The sequence below is a fragment of the Ovis aries genome, chromosome 9 (assembly GCF_016772045.2).
Source record: "Ovis aries strain OAR_USU_Benz2616 breed Rambouillet chromosome 9, ARS-UI_Ramb_v3.0, whole genome shotgun sequence".
Taxonomy (NCBI): Eukaryota; Metazoa; Chordata; class Mammalia; order Artiodactyla; family Bovidae; genus Ovis; species Ovis aries.
The window spans coordinates 25,301,054-25,318,517 of NC_056062.1; the positions used below are offsets into that span (position 1 = coordinate 25,301,054).

Genomic DNA, 17,464 nt, shown 5'->3' on the forward strand with positions numbered 1-17,464 from the left:
GCAGGGAAAAAGGTGGAGTTGGTTTTAATAATCCAACTTTAGAGGAGATTCAGGAAGTCTTCCTAGAGAATGCGATGCCAGAGACAATGTTTTGAAAGACCAGAGCTGGCCAAGCCCTGGCCTTGGTCAATGATTCATCAAAGGAGTTTCCCTTTCTAGGCTGCAAGAGCCTGAATAAGAGAAGTACCGCCTTCCCAAGAAGTGTTCATCTTTTGCAACCAGAAGAGGTGGCTATTCATAGCCCAAGTTTCTCAGCATCTTGTGTTAGAGATGGATCACTGCAAGCAACTTTTCCACAGAAAGAGACTTAAGAATGAGAGTTACTCAATCAAACAGCAATACCTTCCTCAATGGAAACGTACGTGGGAAGTATTCCTCTGAAATCTCAGAACAGAGTTCATAGGCACTTTGGAGTCGTTGTGTCAAGAGAAAGAAACTGTTGACTTCAGTGGGTGTCAGGGCTAGCCTCTCTACCTTGATCATAAACTCCATTTCCCTGATAACCCTGTCCTAACCTTCCCAGAGACATGCTGGAACTCTCCAGAGCACCAGCCCACTGGCAGCTCATCTTTCATCTTTCCCTCAAAGTTTAGATTGACAGAAACTTTGCAGTCCTGGGAAGATAAGGGGAGACATCCGTGAAGCACCTACGGTTTCTCTTGCTACGTTAGATGCTTTATGCCCCTGATGTGTTGACTCCTTTAAGGGACCTTTGAGATAAACCTATTACCCCTACTTGCCAGATGAGGAAGCAAAGACCAAGAAAGGTAAAATAATATTTCTGAGGTCACACACCCACTGGTCTCTTCAAAAGAAAATAGCGGAACCTTCATTCTTCTACTATAAGTGAATTCTGAATTCCATGGGGCATTCCTGGGTTACATGGAGGTTGAAACAGCCTTAGCTTTGCAAGACTGGAGAAGCTTGACCTCATCTCACTACCCTTCCTTCCCCCTTCATCCCAAGAAAATATCTCACCATTGTCAGTGACATTAGCCACAGTAGGGTACCACCTCCAACCTGGCCTCTCTCTGTATCATTTTCCCAAAGACATGAAAGACTAGAGCTTATGTAGATATTCAAAATTTCAGGTCAAATTCATCTCAGGGAGGTTTATTTATTATTTTTTGATAAAGTGAAGTCTGGCTTCCCTAGTGGCTCAGACGGTAAAGCGTTTGTCTGCAATGCAGGAGACCCGGGTTCAACCCCTGGGTTGGGAAGATCCCCTGGAGAAAGAAATGGCAACCCACTCCAGTATTCTTGCCTGGAAAATCCCATGGACCCAGAGCCTGGTAGGCTACCATCCGTGGGGTTGCAAAGAGTTAGACACGACTGAGCGACTTCACTTTCACTTTCACTTTCTTTAGCTTCTGCTGTTTCATTGTTAGTCAAGTCAATACTTATTTGTATTAGAAAAATAAAAAACATAGATAGACCTAAAGAAAACTAATGGAGAAGGGAATGGCAATCCATTCCAGTGTTCTTGCCTGGAGAATCCCACAGACAGAGAAGCCTAGCAGGCTACAGTTCGTGGGGTCTCAAAGAGTCGGACACGACTGAGCTACTAACACACACACACCCACATAAAGAAAACTAAAATCTAGAAACACATTACAATGATAAATTCATAAGTCCCCTGTAAGACAATGAGTTCAGCACTTTATTTTTTACTATTTTTCTCCCCACACTGTCTCATGTGCTTCCCAGTCTTTTAAAATAATTCTCTGAAGTTTTGGGATCCAGATCATGGCTATGACAGTATTATTTTACATATTATAAGCATTTTGTTTCCTGAATGAATGTCTGACTTTAATTCAGTTTTATAACCACAATAGTGACACTGAAGCTCATCTCTTCTTTAATTGCTATCACTGCTCACCCAGAGTCCTATATGGTTGACAAGCTCTTAACTGTGTTTTATTGCTCAGTTTGCAAACATGCCTTAAGAAATTTTTCAAGGAGGGATTGCAAATAATATATTTTATCTCCTTGGCACATCCAGTGATAGCATCCTGTTCTCTGCATACATCAGTGTTCACTGGGACATATATGGAACATTTCAGGATCACATCCTTTTCTTTTTGAAGCTCTGATGTGGTAATGGTCAGTGGATCAGTCCTGTCTGATTCTTTTGCAACCCCAGAGACTGTGGCCTGCCAGGTTCCTCTGTCCGTGGTGTTTTGCAGGCAAGAATATTGGAGTGGGTTGCTATTTCCTCCTCCAGGGGATCTTCTTGACCCAGGGATCGAACCCGTGTCTCTTTTTGTCTCCTTCACTTGCAGGCAGATTCTTTAGCACTGGGCTACAAGAGAAGCCCTTGTTACTAAATTGTCTTCTGCCATTTTGTGAGCTGGAAAGAAGACGATGAAGACTAGGTTAATTTTTATTGACATGAAACAACCCCCGTGTTTCACTTCTGAATATTTATAGAGTTTTGTATTTACCTTGGGAAGCTTGTCCTTTCCACTAGACTAACTTAGATTCGAGGCTCTTATCCTTGTGCTTTCCTGAATCAGGGTGACTTGTTTCTGCCTCCTGTGGGCTTTCTCTCCCTTTCGTTTAGCAATACTGGTGTCCTAGGTGGTACAGTGGCCAAGAATGTGCCCGCCAGTACAGGAGATGCAGGAGACGAGGGTTCAGACCCTCAGTCGGGAAGATCCCCTGGAGGAAGAAATGGCAACCCACTCCAATGTTCTTGCCTGGGAAATCCCATGGACAGAGGAGCCTGGTGGGCTACAGTCCATGGGCTCACAAAAGAATCAGACACAACTGAGCACACACACACACTGGTGTCACACAGCTGAACACTTTCTGGCTGACATCTCTGCAATCTCCCTTATCGTTACTCTCATCCTTGCAACGCTGCGTCTCCTTTTTCCTAAATTCTGAGGGACTTTCTCAGACATGTCCTTCACACCCATGGTAACCTTTCATGCAGCAGGAAATCGCGATACTGCCCTTCCTTGCCTCTCAGACGGACCTCATTCCAGTCATTAAGCACACATATTTTTCTTGCTTCCTCCCATCATCATTCCTCGGTATAATTGTTTTGCCTTTTCCCCTCCAGATCTTTTGTCCAGACACCGCTGCTTCTGCTTCAGAGAGACCTTCAGGCAGATTGTGCGAGCCTCATAGAGTTTTCTGAAATGACCATCTGGATTCTACGACAAACTGTTCTCTGGATTTCTCTGCCTTAGTCCTCCCACCTGACCCACCTTCCTGTGGCAAGATTTTTCAATCCCCCCTTTTTTTGTTGATAATGATATTGTTGGCTTTACTTCTCCTCGGATAGGACCAGGTTGGTTTGCCAGTGTTTGTTAAAGCCAGGAAGAGTGATTTGCGAGACTTCCCTGGTTGGCCCAGTGGCTAAGACTCTGCGCTTCCAGGTCAGGGTTCCGGGTTCCATCCCTGGTCAGGGCACTAGATCTCACGTGCCACAACTGAGAGTTCTTATCACGCCATAGCTAAAGATCCTGCATGCCACAAGGAAGATGGGAGATCCCATGTGTCCCAACTAACACCCAGTGCAGCCAAATAAATAAATTAAATATATCTAAAAGAGTATTTGCTCCATGCATGCCCTGGGGGTCAAATGCTCCTCTCCAATCCACAATTTATGTTCACAGGCTTAGTCCACATCCTGCTTCATACCCGGCTCTCATCTGTCATGAGGGACATTGAATATGCTTTCCTCTTGCGCAGCCTCCAGTCCAGCCTCTGGTTTTCAGAGCCAATGTGGATGGAACAAGCTCCCCACCCCTGCCAGGCGGAGGCCGCCCAAGATTCCACGACTAGGTAGCTACTTCCAGGCTTTCGCAGGGTCCCTTGCCTCCTGGTGGCTACTTCCATCTCTCCTTGTTTTCTGTCCAGCATTTCCTGTGACTCCAGCATTTCTATGACTCCATTCCTGTCATTTCCAGCATTTCCTAGTGCTTATCTGAACCGGGGAAAATGGGAGAAAAGGGAGAGATAATACTTCTAAAATCTCCAAAGTAGAATTTTTTCATGAAGGAAAGCAATAGAGTGCCGTATACTACAGTCAAGACAGCTGGTCCCCAATACAGATCCATCTTCTCCATAAACACTGTGAACCCTTCTACCTTCTGTCCTCAGGCTGTCTTTTTTTTTTTTTAATTTTAATTTTTTTTTTTTTTTGAGGCTGGACTTCCCAGGTGACGCTCTGTTGATCCACACAGTATCAGACACTACTGAGCATGCGTGTGTGCACACACAACGTTGCTTTACAATGTGGTGTTGGTTTTTGCTGTACAACAAAGTGAATGAGCTATTCGTATACATATATTCCCTCTTTTTTGGATTTCCTTCCCATTTAGGTCACCACCGAGCACTCTACAGTTCCCTGGGCTATACAATAGGTCCTTATCAGTTATTTTTACATAGTGAAAGTGAAAGTGTTAGCCGCTCAGTCGTGTCTGACTCTGCGATCCCGTGGACTGTAGCCCACCGGGCTCCACTGTCCATGGGATTCTCCAGACAAGAATACTGGAGCGGGTAGCCATTCGCTTCTCCAGGGGATCTTCCTGTCCCAGGGTATGATCACTGCATTGCCGGCATATTATTTACCATCTGAACCACCACGGAAGCCCTTTCACATAGTAGTGTATATACGGCAATCTCAATCTCCCAATTCATCTCACTCTCTTTTTCCCTGCTTGATGTCCATACTTACATTCATTCAGTCTTAGCTTTCCTTCTCACCTACGGTTTTAACAAGAACAGAATGGCTCAGCTTCATTCAGCTGAATGACTCAACTGAACTGAAATGCTCAGCTTCTTGCTAGCTTCTCAGCCAGCTACCATTTTGAATCAGAATTCAGCAGCAGTTTACTTTGAACTTTTTCAATTTCCAAGCACCTGTTATTGCAAAGGGGCAAAAATATGTGCATCCCCAAACTGACATCCATGGTGGCCTGTCCTTCTCTCTTCTACACAGTCTAGTTGAAAACATATTCACAGAGGAAGAGGGGGGAAAAAAAGGTGGTAACGTCTTAGTTCAGTTTGGATTATTTTATTTTGTAAATTTCTTCACTGAAGCTTTCAAGTTTAAACTGCAAGTTTAGTTTTCACTCAGCACCTCAGCCTCTGCAGGCTGTCCCATCCGTGGGCTCTCAGCCTTTCTGCCAAGTGGCCCTGGCTGGGTCTGTGAAGTCTCATGTCTCACAGCCAGTCATGCAACCTGCAGAAGGAAGCTCTCTCTCACCTAGAGGCCCACACGCTTCTTCCTGGGCAAGGTGGCTGAGCCCCACAGTCAGAGAAGGGGGATGGAACACCCGGTTACTGGCCACATGAAAGGGCATCTTTAGGAAAGACCTCACGGACATCCCGACATCTAAGCCAAGACTTGATGGATGGAAGGGGAAGTCATGAGGCTGTCTGGGAGAGAGCCAGCTAGGCAGGGAGAACACCTGCTGGGAGCTTCTTTAAGGAAGATGTGAACCTGGCACACTTGGGGCTCAGCAAGGGAGCCAGTGTGGTTTAAGTCAAGGGAAGCAAGGGATAGGATGGTGGTGCCAGGGGCCATCACACCAAGGGTCCAGTAAAAACTGGAAGACTGGGGCTTTGAGTGGTTGAGACAGGAAGCTGGTGAAGGACAGGGAAGTCTGGCATGCTGCAGTCCATGGGGCGGCAAAGAGTCGGACACGACTGAGCGACTGAACAACACAAATGGCTTTAAGCAAGTGAGATGGGAGCCTTGGGAGGACTTTGAGCAGGGGAGTGACATAATATGATAAATAATGTTGAACAAATGTTGTCACACCTGCAATGAAAATAAAATACTGATGAGGTGCAGAGGACTCAGCAGAAAAAGGAAGAGTCACCAGGGACCAGCTTTTTCTGTGGCTTCATGCTGAGATGATGGGATGGATGGGGGGACATCTAAATGTCTGGAGGTGGGCCCCAGTCCAGGGTACTTTGTGAGATTCTAGAGAAAAACCCATGTTGGGTCAACCAGCAGCTCGAGCCGAGTTCTCACCGCATGTTCAAAAAGAAACATCCAGCCCAATCAATTTAACTCAAAGTAGCAAGACAGGACTTCCCTGGTGGTACAGTAGATAAGAATCTGCCTGCCAATGCAGGGGACATGGGTTAGATCCCTAGACCAGGAACATTTCACATGCCATGGGGCAACTAAGCCCAAGCACCACAACTATTGAGCCTGCACTCTAGAGGCCAGGAGGCACAGTTACTGAGCCCACATGCCACAACTTCTGAAGACCACGCACCTAGAGCCCACGCTTCACAACAAGAGAAGCCACCGCAGGAAGACACCTGTGCACAGCTAGAGAGTAGCCCCCACTCACCGCAACTAGAGAAAAGCCCGCGCACAGCAATGAAGACCAAGCGCAGCCAAAAATCAGTAAATGTATAAAAATGACAAGACTACCGGATCATAAATGAAGTCAAAAAGGAACAATCGCGTCTTTCCACACTGGATCAGAGCAAAGAGAAGTTCTGGACAGAGCACTCCATGCTAAGCATGAGAAAAAAGGGAGGAAAATGGCATTTCAACTATGCAAGCATTCTCGAACACAAAAGGGAAAGGAAAGACAATCTGCAAAAGAGCAATAAAAAGCTCAGCATGAAGTCATTTATACAAGACCCAAAAACAAGATGATGAAGCAATATGCTGGGATAAAACGGCAGATTACCAGGTTAAGGAAACACTTGAGGGTCAAAGCAGCATCTGTACAAATCAAATAAATAAATGTAAACCAGTGGAGAAGAGGCTAGGTGCAACTGAAAGTTCAAACAACAGCAAGAAGAAAAGGCTTTAGAGCCTCACAGTGATGAAAAAGGGAAAGATAAATGAATAAATCAATTATAGATGATGATAAATAAAGACTTCAAAGCTGTCCCACATAAAGATCACTCGCATTTCTTACAGAGAGTAACCAAAAAACGAGATTGTTTCAGAGATGTCATTTCATATACATTTTAGAGATGTCATTTCATATACATTTGAAATATTAGAAAAATACTAAATCTGCAAATCACAAGAAATTAATGTATTAGAAAAAAACAGTGCAATATACAAGGAGGCACTGAACTTATTCAGATCAACATTATCTGTAAAGGAAGATTTTTTTCCAGGCAGATGAAAAGGGGATGAGGTGGGCTCCAGGTCATCTCAGACTTCACCACAACCATATTCTTCAAGAAGAAATCAGACGAATGTACACAAAGTCCTGAGTGAAGGAGTAAACATAACTTAAGAATATTAAAACTGAAGATATTCTGAAACATGAAAGAATTGAGGAACTATTTGAGCCCTTTTGGAAAATACACTGGAAGATTAATCAAATCTCAAAATAAATTTATTACAACACACAGACACACACCCCTGTAATGTGAAGAACAAACTACAGGGGTTATATTCATTTCAACAGCAAAAATTTTGATGGCTGAACAGAACACGTTATCAATCATTTTAAATTTAAAATTATTAAAGAAACAAAAATCAGGGCAAAGGAAAGGAGATAGGAGAAAGTATCAGAGGATGAATCATTTATCTCTTTTATTTTATTGAAATATAATTGATGTACAATATTATATGTTACAAGTGTACAATATAGTGATTTATAATTTTTTAAGGTTGTACTCCATTTATTATAAATATTGGCTATAGTCCCTGTGTTGTACAATATATCCTTGAATCTTATACATAATAGCTTGTACATTTTAATTCCTTACCCTATATTGCCCTTCCTTCCTTCCCTCTCTCCACTAGAAACCACTAGTTTGGTCTCTCCATCTGTGAGTCTGCTGCTTTTTTTGTTATATTCATGAGTTTGTTGTATGTTTCAGATTCCTCAGATAAGAGACACCATACAGTATTTGCCTGTGTCTGACTTCTGACTTAGCATGATGTCCTCCAAGTCCACTCATGCTGCTGGAAATGGCAAAATTTCATTCTTTTTATGGCTGGGTAGTATACCATGCAGTGTGTGTGTGTGTGTGTGTGTGTGTGTGTGTGTGCGTGTGTGCATGCGTGCATATCACATCTTTATCCATTCATCTCTTATGGACTCTTAGGTTGCTGCCATATCTTGGCAGTTTTAAGTACTGATGCTACGAACACTGGGATGCATTCATCTTTTTGAATTAGCATTCATTATTTTTTTTCTTTGAATATATACTCAGGAGTGAAATTGCTGGGTCATATAGTAGTTCTGTTTTTAATGGGAGAAAATATTTGCAAAAGATTAATACCCAAAATACATAAATAGCTTTACAACTCAACATCAAAAAAAAACAAATAACCTGATTTAAAAATGGGCAGAAAACCTGAATAGGTTTTTCCAAGGAGGGAATGCAGATGGCCAACACGCAGATGAAAAGATGCTCAATATCAATATTATTGTGGAAAACAGCATGGAGGTTTCTCAAAAAAACACTTTTTTATAGTAGGAGGTTATTTTAATTAGCATTGCCTGAAAAATTGAAAGATGTACATTAAAAGGGAAAAAAATGAAACTAACTTACTTGATTTCATTAAGTTTTTGCTTAACGTAACTTAGATATTTGAGGAAATACTATCATTGCCCATGGAGAAAGAAAGAAACACGATCTAAATTTCAGCAGTTCCTTCAGTTTCACTTCAGTTTATTTTTCTGTAGTTACATTCAAGTGAAATTATGTAATGTTTTATTTGAAAAAGTGTTATGATCTGTAATTAGTTAGCTAACATTTTATCCACCTAAGTAGCTTTATGTACTTCCAACCTATCTATCTATGCACAGGGATGTCTGGAACGATGTCCTCCGCGGTCAATGTTGGTTGTCTCTTGTTGGTGGCATTTTGAGGTGATTTGCTGATTTCTTGCTCATACTTAAAAAAAATTCTTTAAAACTGTTTTATCATGAGCATTTATCATTTAATAAGAAATAAAGCTGTGATGTTTTAAAATACGTATGGTGGGAATTCCCTGGCTGCCCAGTGGTTAGGGCTCTGCACTCCCAATGCAGGGGACACAGGTCACTCCCTGGTGAGGAAACTAAGATCCTGCATATCACACAGTGTGGTCAAAAAATAATATAATAAAGTACATATGCTTTCTTACGTCTTATGTAGTAAATCATTATTTGATGGTGTTCTGAAGTTACAATTATTACTCAATAGTAACTGATGTATTGAGGGCCCGCTATGAGCCATGTTCAAGCCAGAGGCAGCTTACTACATGCAGAAACAGAAAAGCCATGTACCTAAATGGTGGTAGTAGATGCCTGTACTAGGGAATCAGAATTATGGCTGTCCTTAATAATAGTTTTATTGTTCCCATTCTTTTCTAAATTATCACTAGTGCAGAGGTAGAAATAAGTCAAAGCATGGGCTCTGCATTCAAATTCTGCTTCTGTCATTCACCATCTGGATAAGACATAGCTTTACTAAGACTCAGTTTCCCCCGTGCCTACTTCCAATGACCTCGTGCAGGTCAACATGATTTGTCTGAAAAGCACCTTCAAGCACCTTTAAGAGCTTATTAAATGTGGGCATTTATCATTGATGGATACATAATATTTGAAATATGAAAAAGGTGGGTAGAAGTTCATTTCAGTTCAGTTCAGTTCAGTTCAGTTGCTCAGTCGTGTCCGACTCTTTGTGACCCCATGAATCACAGCATGCCAGGCCACCCTGTCCATCACCAACTCCTGGAGTTTATCCAAACTCATGTCCATCAAGTTGGTGATTCCATCCAGGCATTTCATCCTCTGCCGTCCCCTTCTCCTCCTGCCCCCAATCCCTCCCAGCATCACAGTCTTTTCCAATGAGTCAGCTCTTCGCATGAGGTAGCCAGTGTATTGGAGTTTCAGCTTCAGCATCAGTCCTTCTAATGAACACTCAGGACTGATCTCCTTTAGGATGGACTGGTTGGATCTCCTTGCAGACCAAGGGACTCTCAAGAGTCTTCTCCAACACCACAGTTCAAAAGCATCAATTCTTCGGTGCTCAGCTTTCTTCACAGTCCAACTCTCACATCCATACATGACCACTGGAAAAACCATAGCCTTGACTAGACGGACCTTTGTTGGCAAAGTAATATCTCTGCTTATATGCTGTCTAGGTTGGTCATAACTTTTCTTCCAAGGAGTAAGCGTCTTTTAATTTCATGGCTGCAGTCACCATCTGCAGTGATTTTGGAGCCCCAAAAAATAAAATCAGACACTGTTTCCACTGTTTCCCCATCTATTTCCCATGAAGTGATGGGACCAGATGCCATGATCTTCGTTTTCTGAATATTGAGCTTTAAGCCAACTTTTTCACTCTCCTCTTTCACTCTCATCAAGAGGCTTTTGAGTTCCTCTTCACTTTCTGCCATAAGGGTGGTGTCATCTGCATATCTGAAGTTATTGATATTTCTCCCGGCAATCTTGATTCCGGCTTGTGCTTCTTCCAGTCCAGCGTTTCTCATGATGTACTCTGCATAGAAGTTAAATAAGCAAGGTGACAATATACAGCCTTGACGTACTCCTTTTCCTATTTTTATAATCATACAAAAAAAGTACGATTCCATTTATGCTTACACTTATTTTCATTAGCAGGGGAGGGATATGAACAAATAAAACACAGGAAAAGTGAGAGCAAATAATATAAGCAATTGCTAAAATTATGTAACACTGACTCAAAAGGACATGAGTTTGAGCAAACTCTGGAAGACAGTGAAGGACAAGGAAGCCTGGTGTGCTGCAGTTCATGGAGTCACAAAGAGTTGGACGTGACTTACTGACTATGCAACAACAAATTATATAAAACAAACCACAAATGAAGGCATTAGAAATAAAGAGAAAATGGAAGATGGAGCCTTGGTGGAGAGGAATGCATTTCAGAAGAGGCAGGGCAGGTTATGGAGAGGCTGAAGGGCAGGATTTGAGGATCTGAAATTCTGGTCAGTTCCTCATTTACTGAGTGCCTTCTCCATACAAGACACTGAAGACTCAGTGTTGAATAAGGCTGAATGTCTTCAGAAAACTCACAGCCTAGAAGGCAAGGATATCAGTCAGATTCTTTCACAATATCTGGTGACTTCAGAGGCATTTAATCAACAGTTATTTATTGAGCAACTACTATGTACAGACATTAGCTGCTGCTGCTAAGTTGCTTCAGTCGTGTCCAACTCTGTGCGACCCCATAGATGGCAGCCCACTAGGCTCCCCTGTCCCTGGGATTCTCCAGGCAAGAACACTGGAGTGGGTTGCCATTTCCTTCTCCAGTGCATGAAAGTGAAAAGTGAAAGTGAAGTCGCTCAGTCGTGCCTGACTCTTAGTGACCCCATGGACTGCAGCCTACCAGGCTTCTCCATCCATGGGATTTTCCAGGCAAGAGTACCGGAGTAGGGTGCCATTGCCTTCTCCGACAGACATTAGAGGAGATACCAAAAACCACTGCCCTCACAGAGCTCATTACAAACTTCAGAAGATGGACAATTAAATGGGCAATCTCAAGACAAGGCAACAAATGCTAGAATGAGTAGGATATCTTTTTTTAAAAGAGATTACATGAGATGGAAGAGCAGAGGCGTGGTTTAGGGGGTCGAGGAAGGTCACATATAAGCTGAGATGATGTTAGCCAAAACAAGGGTTAAAAGAGAGAGTTCTAGTTAAAGGAACACCCTAAGCCCAGGGTGCTATGTCAGTGCCAAGGAAGATGACATAACTGGGAAACAACAGGCTGGCGGGTGGAGGCAGGTTAATCAAGGCCAGATTATGGAATGTTCAAAACTGAAGACGGCAGATAATAGAGCTCATGCTTAACATTTGCAGAGAGCAATGACATAGTGTAGACTCTGTTTAAGGATGAGCTTGTGTTTCCCTTAGAGGAAGTGTGGTTGAGCATTGAGCTCAGGGTCTGGAGAGGAGGTGACCTTGACATCAGAGGTCCAGTTTGCCTGGACTCACTCTCTCAGGGTGACTCCCTTAAATTCCGATGAATTCTAGGCTGGAAGTCCACTGTAACTCCTAAATTCTGCAGAACCACATGATACTTGTAGAAACAGTCTCACAGATAGTGTTGCAAAGAATGGTAGAGAATAGAGCTTTCAAAACAAATAAAAACATACCAGGACTCCACTGAGGTCTTTGTGGAAGGCATATTCAATGAGGAGGTGACTGCAGAAACAGATTAGAGATAGAAACAGGATGAGAGACGTCCACAGTCCATCTGATTTTCCTATGCCGGAGCAAGGTGAGTTGGGGCTGATCTCTTAATCTTTTTGACCCAAGTTTCCTATCAGTAAAAGATAGTAACCTTTATCTCAAAGGACTACTGGAGGAATAAAATGAGATTATCTCTATGAAAAAATGAAGAGCTATCCAACTGTAAGTTAATTGTACTATTATTTTTATTTTTAAATTTATTTATGTGTTTATGTATTTATTTTTGGCTGTGCTGCATCTTCGTTGCTGCGCGGGCCTTTCTCTAGTTGCGGTGCGCGGGCTTCTCATTGTGGTGGCTTCCCTTGTTGCAGAGCAGCGGCTCTCAGGCTCATAGACTTCAGCAGTTGCGGCTCCCGGGCTCTAGAGCACAGACTCAATAGCTGTGCTGCACGGGCTGAATTGTTCTATGGCACATGGGATCTTCCCAGATAGAGTATTGAACTGTCTCCTGCACTTTGGCAAGCAGATTCTTTATCATTGATCCAACAGGAAGCCCCACTATTATTTTCAGATAGGGAAGAAAGCATAATTCTTACTGCTAGGACTATGGAGATTAAGTTTGGGTTCAAATCCCAGTCTTGCAGTTACCAACTGTATGATCTTAGGCAAGTTTCTTAACTTCTCTGGGTCTCCAGTTGTTTGCCTATAAAATGGAGAAAATAATAGTAGCCACTTCTTAAGCATTGTAAGAGGTATAAATAACTTATTCATGTAAAATGTTAAAACAATGCAGGTGTAAGTATTCTCAGTAATTATCAGCTAATAGTAGTCATTATTGTTATTGTTGTAATAGTAGCGCCTAATAGCATTAGTAGCAGTAGTATTTTTGGATTCTAGGACCTTGATTTTTATAAGATACAGATGAGGGTAGAAAATAACATATTAACACAAATAAGATTTAATTAGCACCTCAATGAAAGCTCATGTATTTTATGTTTTTCAAATCTAATAGCGAGGCTGCAGTATTATATCCAAATTAAATTTGAGGAAATAGACTTGAAGAAGTTATATGAATTACTTATGATCACAAACCCAGAAAAGTCTATGCAAGGAGTTGTCCTGAAGTTTCCTGATGCTAAATTCTTTCTGATACTCTCAGCTATCTCTCTGGGCTGGGTATGGCATGCTTTCAAAATAATAATTTTGAGGCATCTCCCAGCAGGAATTTCCTTTAGAATGAGCAAAAGTTAAGCTGAATGGTATGAGCAAGTCTTGCTGTTCTTTTTAAAAAGTCTTTGTCTAATCTCTATTGTCTTTCAGCTCTCTCCTCCAAGAAGAAATCTTCAATTAACCATTAGCTTATGTTGCAAACATTTGTTCTTAAATGCACTCATTCATTCTTGTAGGTGATTAAGGATGATGGGTATATAAATATACAAGTACATAAATGACAAGCCAAACCATGTACACATGGTAATTTAATTTTGAGATGAGTACCATGTTTATGCACTTCTATCAGGCCGCCTACTTTTGATGAATGTGCAATTTCTTTCCCACCATTTTATCACTGCCAGTATTTAAGTAAATATTCTAAGTGCACTGCTAGAGAAAACTGTGTATGCCATTCAGATAATTTGCAGCTGGGAAAAATCAGCAATGGAATCCTCTTTAGATTCAAGTCTGGCAAATTGACGCTCCTTGCTTTATTAATGTTGCAGGTTTTGCCGGTGTCCTGTGATTTGGAATATGCCATTAGTCTATGGCCACACCATGCTGAATGCTCTTGATCTCATCTAGAACATGTCACTGGGTGATATAACATTGATCCTAGATGAGAGTACAAGATTTAAGATAAAAGTTCAATTATTCGACTGAAAATCACCAAGAATACTTCAGACATTATCACAGATTATAGAATTTTAGGGTTATTGAAGTAAACAGAGGGCTTCCTAGGTGGCTCAGGCAGTAAAGAATCTGCCTGTAATGCAGGAGACCCAGGTTCAATCCCTGAGTCAGGAAGATCCCCTGGAGAAGAGAAGGGAAACCCACTCCCGTACCCTTGCCTGGAGAATTCCATGGACAGAGGAGTCTGGTGGGCTATAGTCCATGGGGCCGCAAAAAGTCAGACACGACTAAGCAGCTAACACACACACAAACAAGCAGACACAGAATACAGAGGGTCTAGCTAAGTGAGATGAACTACAGATGAAAGAAGAGGCAGGGCCTTCGGGAAAGTAGAAACTGGACGGAAAACTAACATGATTCTTTACAGGAACCTGTAGGGAGTTTGGTGTTGCCAAAGACAGAATGGCAGAGATGAGACAGAGGTGAGCAGATGTCAAGTTGTAGAGGGTCTTGCATGCTTCCCAAAGGGACATGAACTTTTCCCTGAGGCCACGGAAGGTTTTAGGCAAGAAGTGGCACAGTGCATGTACATTTCAGGTCAATCACACCAGCGGAACTATGAAGACGAATTGGCACAATGGTGTCATTTCAATAGCAGATCTAGAACTCCCAGCATTCCTTGCTCTTCACTCACTGTTGACCTTGGTCTGAAGTTTTCAAAGCACCTCTTTTCTCCTGCTACAGCCAGGAGGCTTGGAGAGTGATTCCAGGAAGTCAGGAACATTCTGGGTTGTCAGAATGAAAACTGAAAAATCATTCCCAACCAAGAGCAAAGACAAAATGTTTTTTGGTTTCACAGAGCCCAGTGCTGAAGGATTAATAAGATATAATATAAAACCAGAATGGAGACTCTGGGTGGCCATACACTCTACTAGGGCTTTGTTGCATCCTCCAGGGTGTTGGCTGGAGCTGAGCTATTGTACAACTGTGGGTTTTGCAAACCTGAGCTCATAAGTTTCTTTCCTCAAGCTGTCTCCTCCCCATACGCAATGTTGCAACTTCACCCCTCTATGAACCTCTGGGGTCTCAGGGTTTGAAGTAAAACTGAAAGTTCCAAAAGAACCACAAGAGACCTCTCCTCCCCAAACTTCCCCTGCCCAAGTATACCCTCTTCTCTCACCGCATGTCTGTTTCACAGATGATGGGTTTGCTTTCAGTCTGGACTTTGTAATGAAAGGACTCTGTGCTTGCAGTCCAGGCACTTGGTTCTGATTCTGGCTCTACAACTTTCTGACCACCTGAACTGCAATCCATTTTACATGTTGAGTCCAAACTTTCCATCTGCAAAGTAGGAAATTAACTAGACAATGCCTGTGGGAGCTTTGAGCTCTCTAATGTTCTGTGATTGTAAGAACATCCTGTTATCCATTATTGTCCTGGATGCTGAGGAAAAATAAAATGAAACAATCGCCAAGCCCACATCACCACCATAATAGAGTCATGACATTGATAATAGATATTCAAATGAAGTTGTAGGCAAATGCTTATGAAGACTCTTCAGCTCTATTATCAAGTGAGGAAAAGGCTTACAAAGAAGCACAGTGTGATCTTATTTTTGTAAAATAAGTAAATACATAGAAAAAATACCCCAAACGTAATTTCACAGTCATCTCTGGTCATGAAACTTTCTATGTTTTTATGGTTGTTTATTTTTATTTTTTTTAATTTTTACAAAGAAGGTACATTAGTGTTACAAAGAAGGTACATTAGTATTAGTTTTGCAATAATAAAATAAACCTTATAATAATAAAATGTATTCTCTGGAGAATCATGAATCTGTTGATCATTCTTACGAGGAATTAATGATGACTTTGCAGGGGACATGACATGTATTCTAGAATGTAATGATCAAATGAGAGTACTTCATTTCTCAGCAATCCCTCCATCCTTCCAGGGTCCTTTTCTTTTCTCCTAAATATATGATACAGTTTCTCATGAATAAGGCTAACTTCCCCACTGAAGCATGCACTGCTTGAAGGCAAAAGGCAATTTTCCTGGTTCTCTGATAACCTCTCTAAACACACCAAGCATTTGTGCCCTAGAATATACAGAGTAAATGAACTTGTGTTTATAATGGGGGGTTTTGTTGAAAGCAGGGATGTTGATTTATACTCTGTTGATGTTGATTTATTCTCTGATTTATACATCTGTTGATGCTTGTGCAGAATATTTCATCTCTGGAAGTTGGTTGGTGCACCAATTTCCTGAATCGAAGGTCATGGGTTTACTTCCTGATTCTCTCAGTTTCATTATTTTCTTCTGTGGCTTGGATCAAAATCTCAACAAGGTGTGGCAGTCATTGCACTGTGTAGAGGCAAAAAAATAAACCAGCAAAGTACAAGGGATCTAAGGTATGAATGGATGGTTCTATCCTATGAGTTATCATTGAGTTATCAAGGCAGGGCAGAGGTGGAAGGAATGGCGGGAAGAAAACTAACGGTCCCCATTAGTTCCCTTGTGTGTGTGTGTTACTCCTCAGTCATGTCTGACTCTTTGTGACCCCATGGACTGTAGCTCGCCAGGCTCCCCTGTCCATTGAATTATCCAGGTAAGTATATGGGTGTGGGTAACCTTTCCCTTCCCCAGGGGATTTTTCCAACCCAGGGATCGAACTCAGGTCTCCAGAATTACAGGTGGATTCTTTACCATCTGAGCCATCAGAGAAGCCTTTAGTTCTCTTACCTCATGTCAGCTACTCAGCTTTCACCACGCGGCTCTCCTTCCAACTCTTACACAAATATCCCCTGCTTACTCGTCATGGTTGTTTGTACACATCTTATCTAACTGTTGAGTAATACGAATAGATAACCTTTGAAATCTCATGTTTGTGTGGCAGTTAACAAATGACTTCTGCTTAAATTTTATTTATTTTTGGCTGCATTGGGTCTTCATTGCTGCTTGCAGGCTATCTCTATCCGCAGTGAGTGGGAGTAACTCTCTAGTGCGGTACACGGGCTTCTCATGGCGGTGGCATCTCTTGTTGCAGAGAACAGATTCTAGAACACACCGATGTCCGTAGTTGCAGCATGTAGGCTCTAGAGCCTAAGCTCAGTAGTTGTGGCACTCAGAATTAGGTGCTCTGAAGAATGTGGAATCTTCCCAGCCCAGAGATGGAGCCATTGTCCCCTGCATTAGCAGGTGGATTCTTAACTACAAGAGCCCCAGGGAAGTCTAACAAATCACTTTTGTATTTAATATTTCATTAAATCCTCACAATAGTACTGTGGACTAGGCATTCTTTTCCCTTTATAGGTAATAAATCTGAGCTCAGAGAGGTTAAGCAACTTGCCAAGAGTTACATGGTGAGTAATTGATATACTTGTATTCAAATAGAGGTCTGTTTGATCCTAATGACTAAAGAGAAGACTTGATATTGATGGATTCCTACTAGATTAAGGTACTTTGAGAAGGCAATGGCACTCCACTCCAGTACTCTTGCCTGGAAA

The 17,464-nt window shown here is 42.0% G+C and overlaps 1 long non-coding RNA gene across 1 annotated transcript; it reads right to left on the bottom strand.

Annotated features, from left to right (window-relative positions):
• Positions 1 to 7,512: 7,512 nt before the first annotated feature.
• On the bottom strand, positions 7,513 to 15,448 carry LOC132657162 (uncharacterized). The gene is made up of 2 exons (XR_009594935.1): positions 12,077 to 15,448; positions 7,513 to 10,440 (listed from the first exon to the last, which is right to left on the bottom strand). It is a non-coding gene; the product is annotated as an uncharacterized LOC132657162 (long non-coding RNA).
• Between the last annotated feature and the right edge of the window lie 2,016 nt (positions 15,449 to 17,464).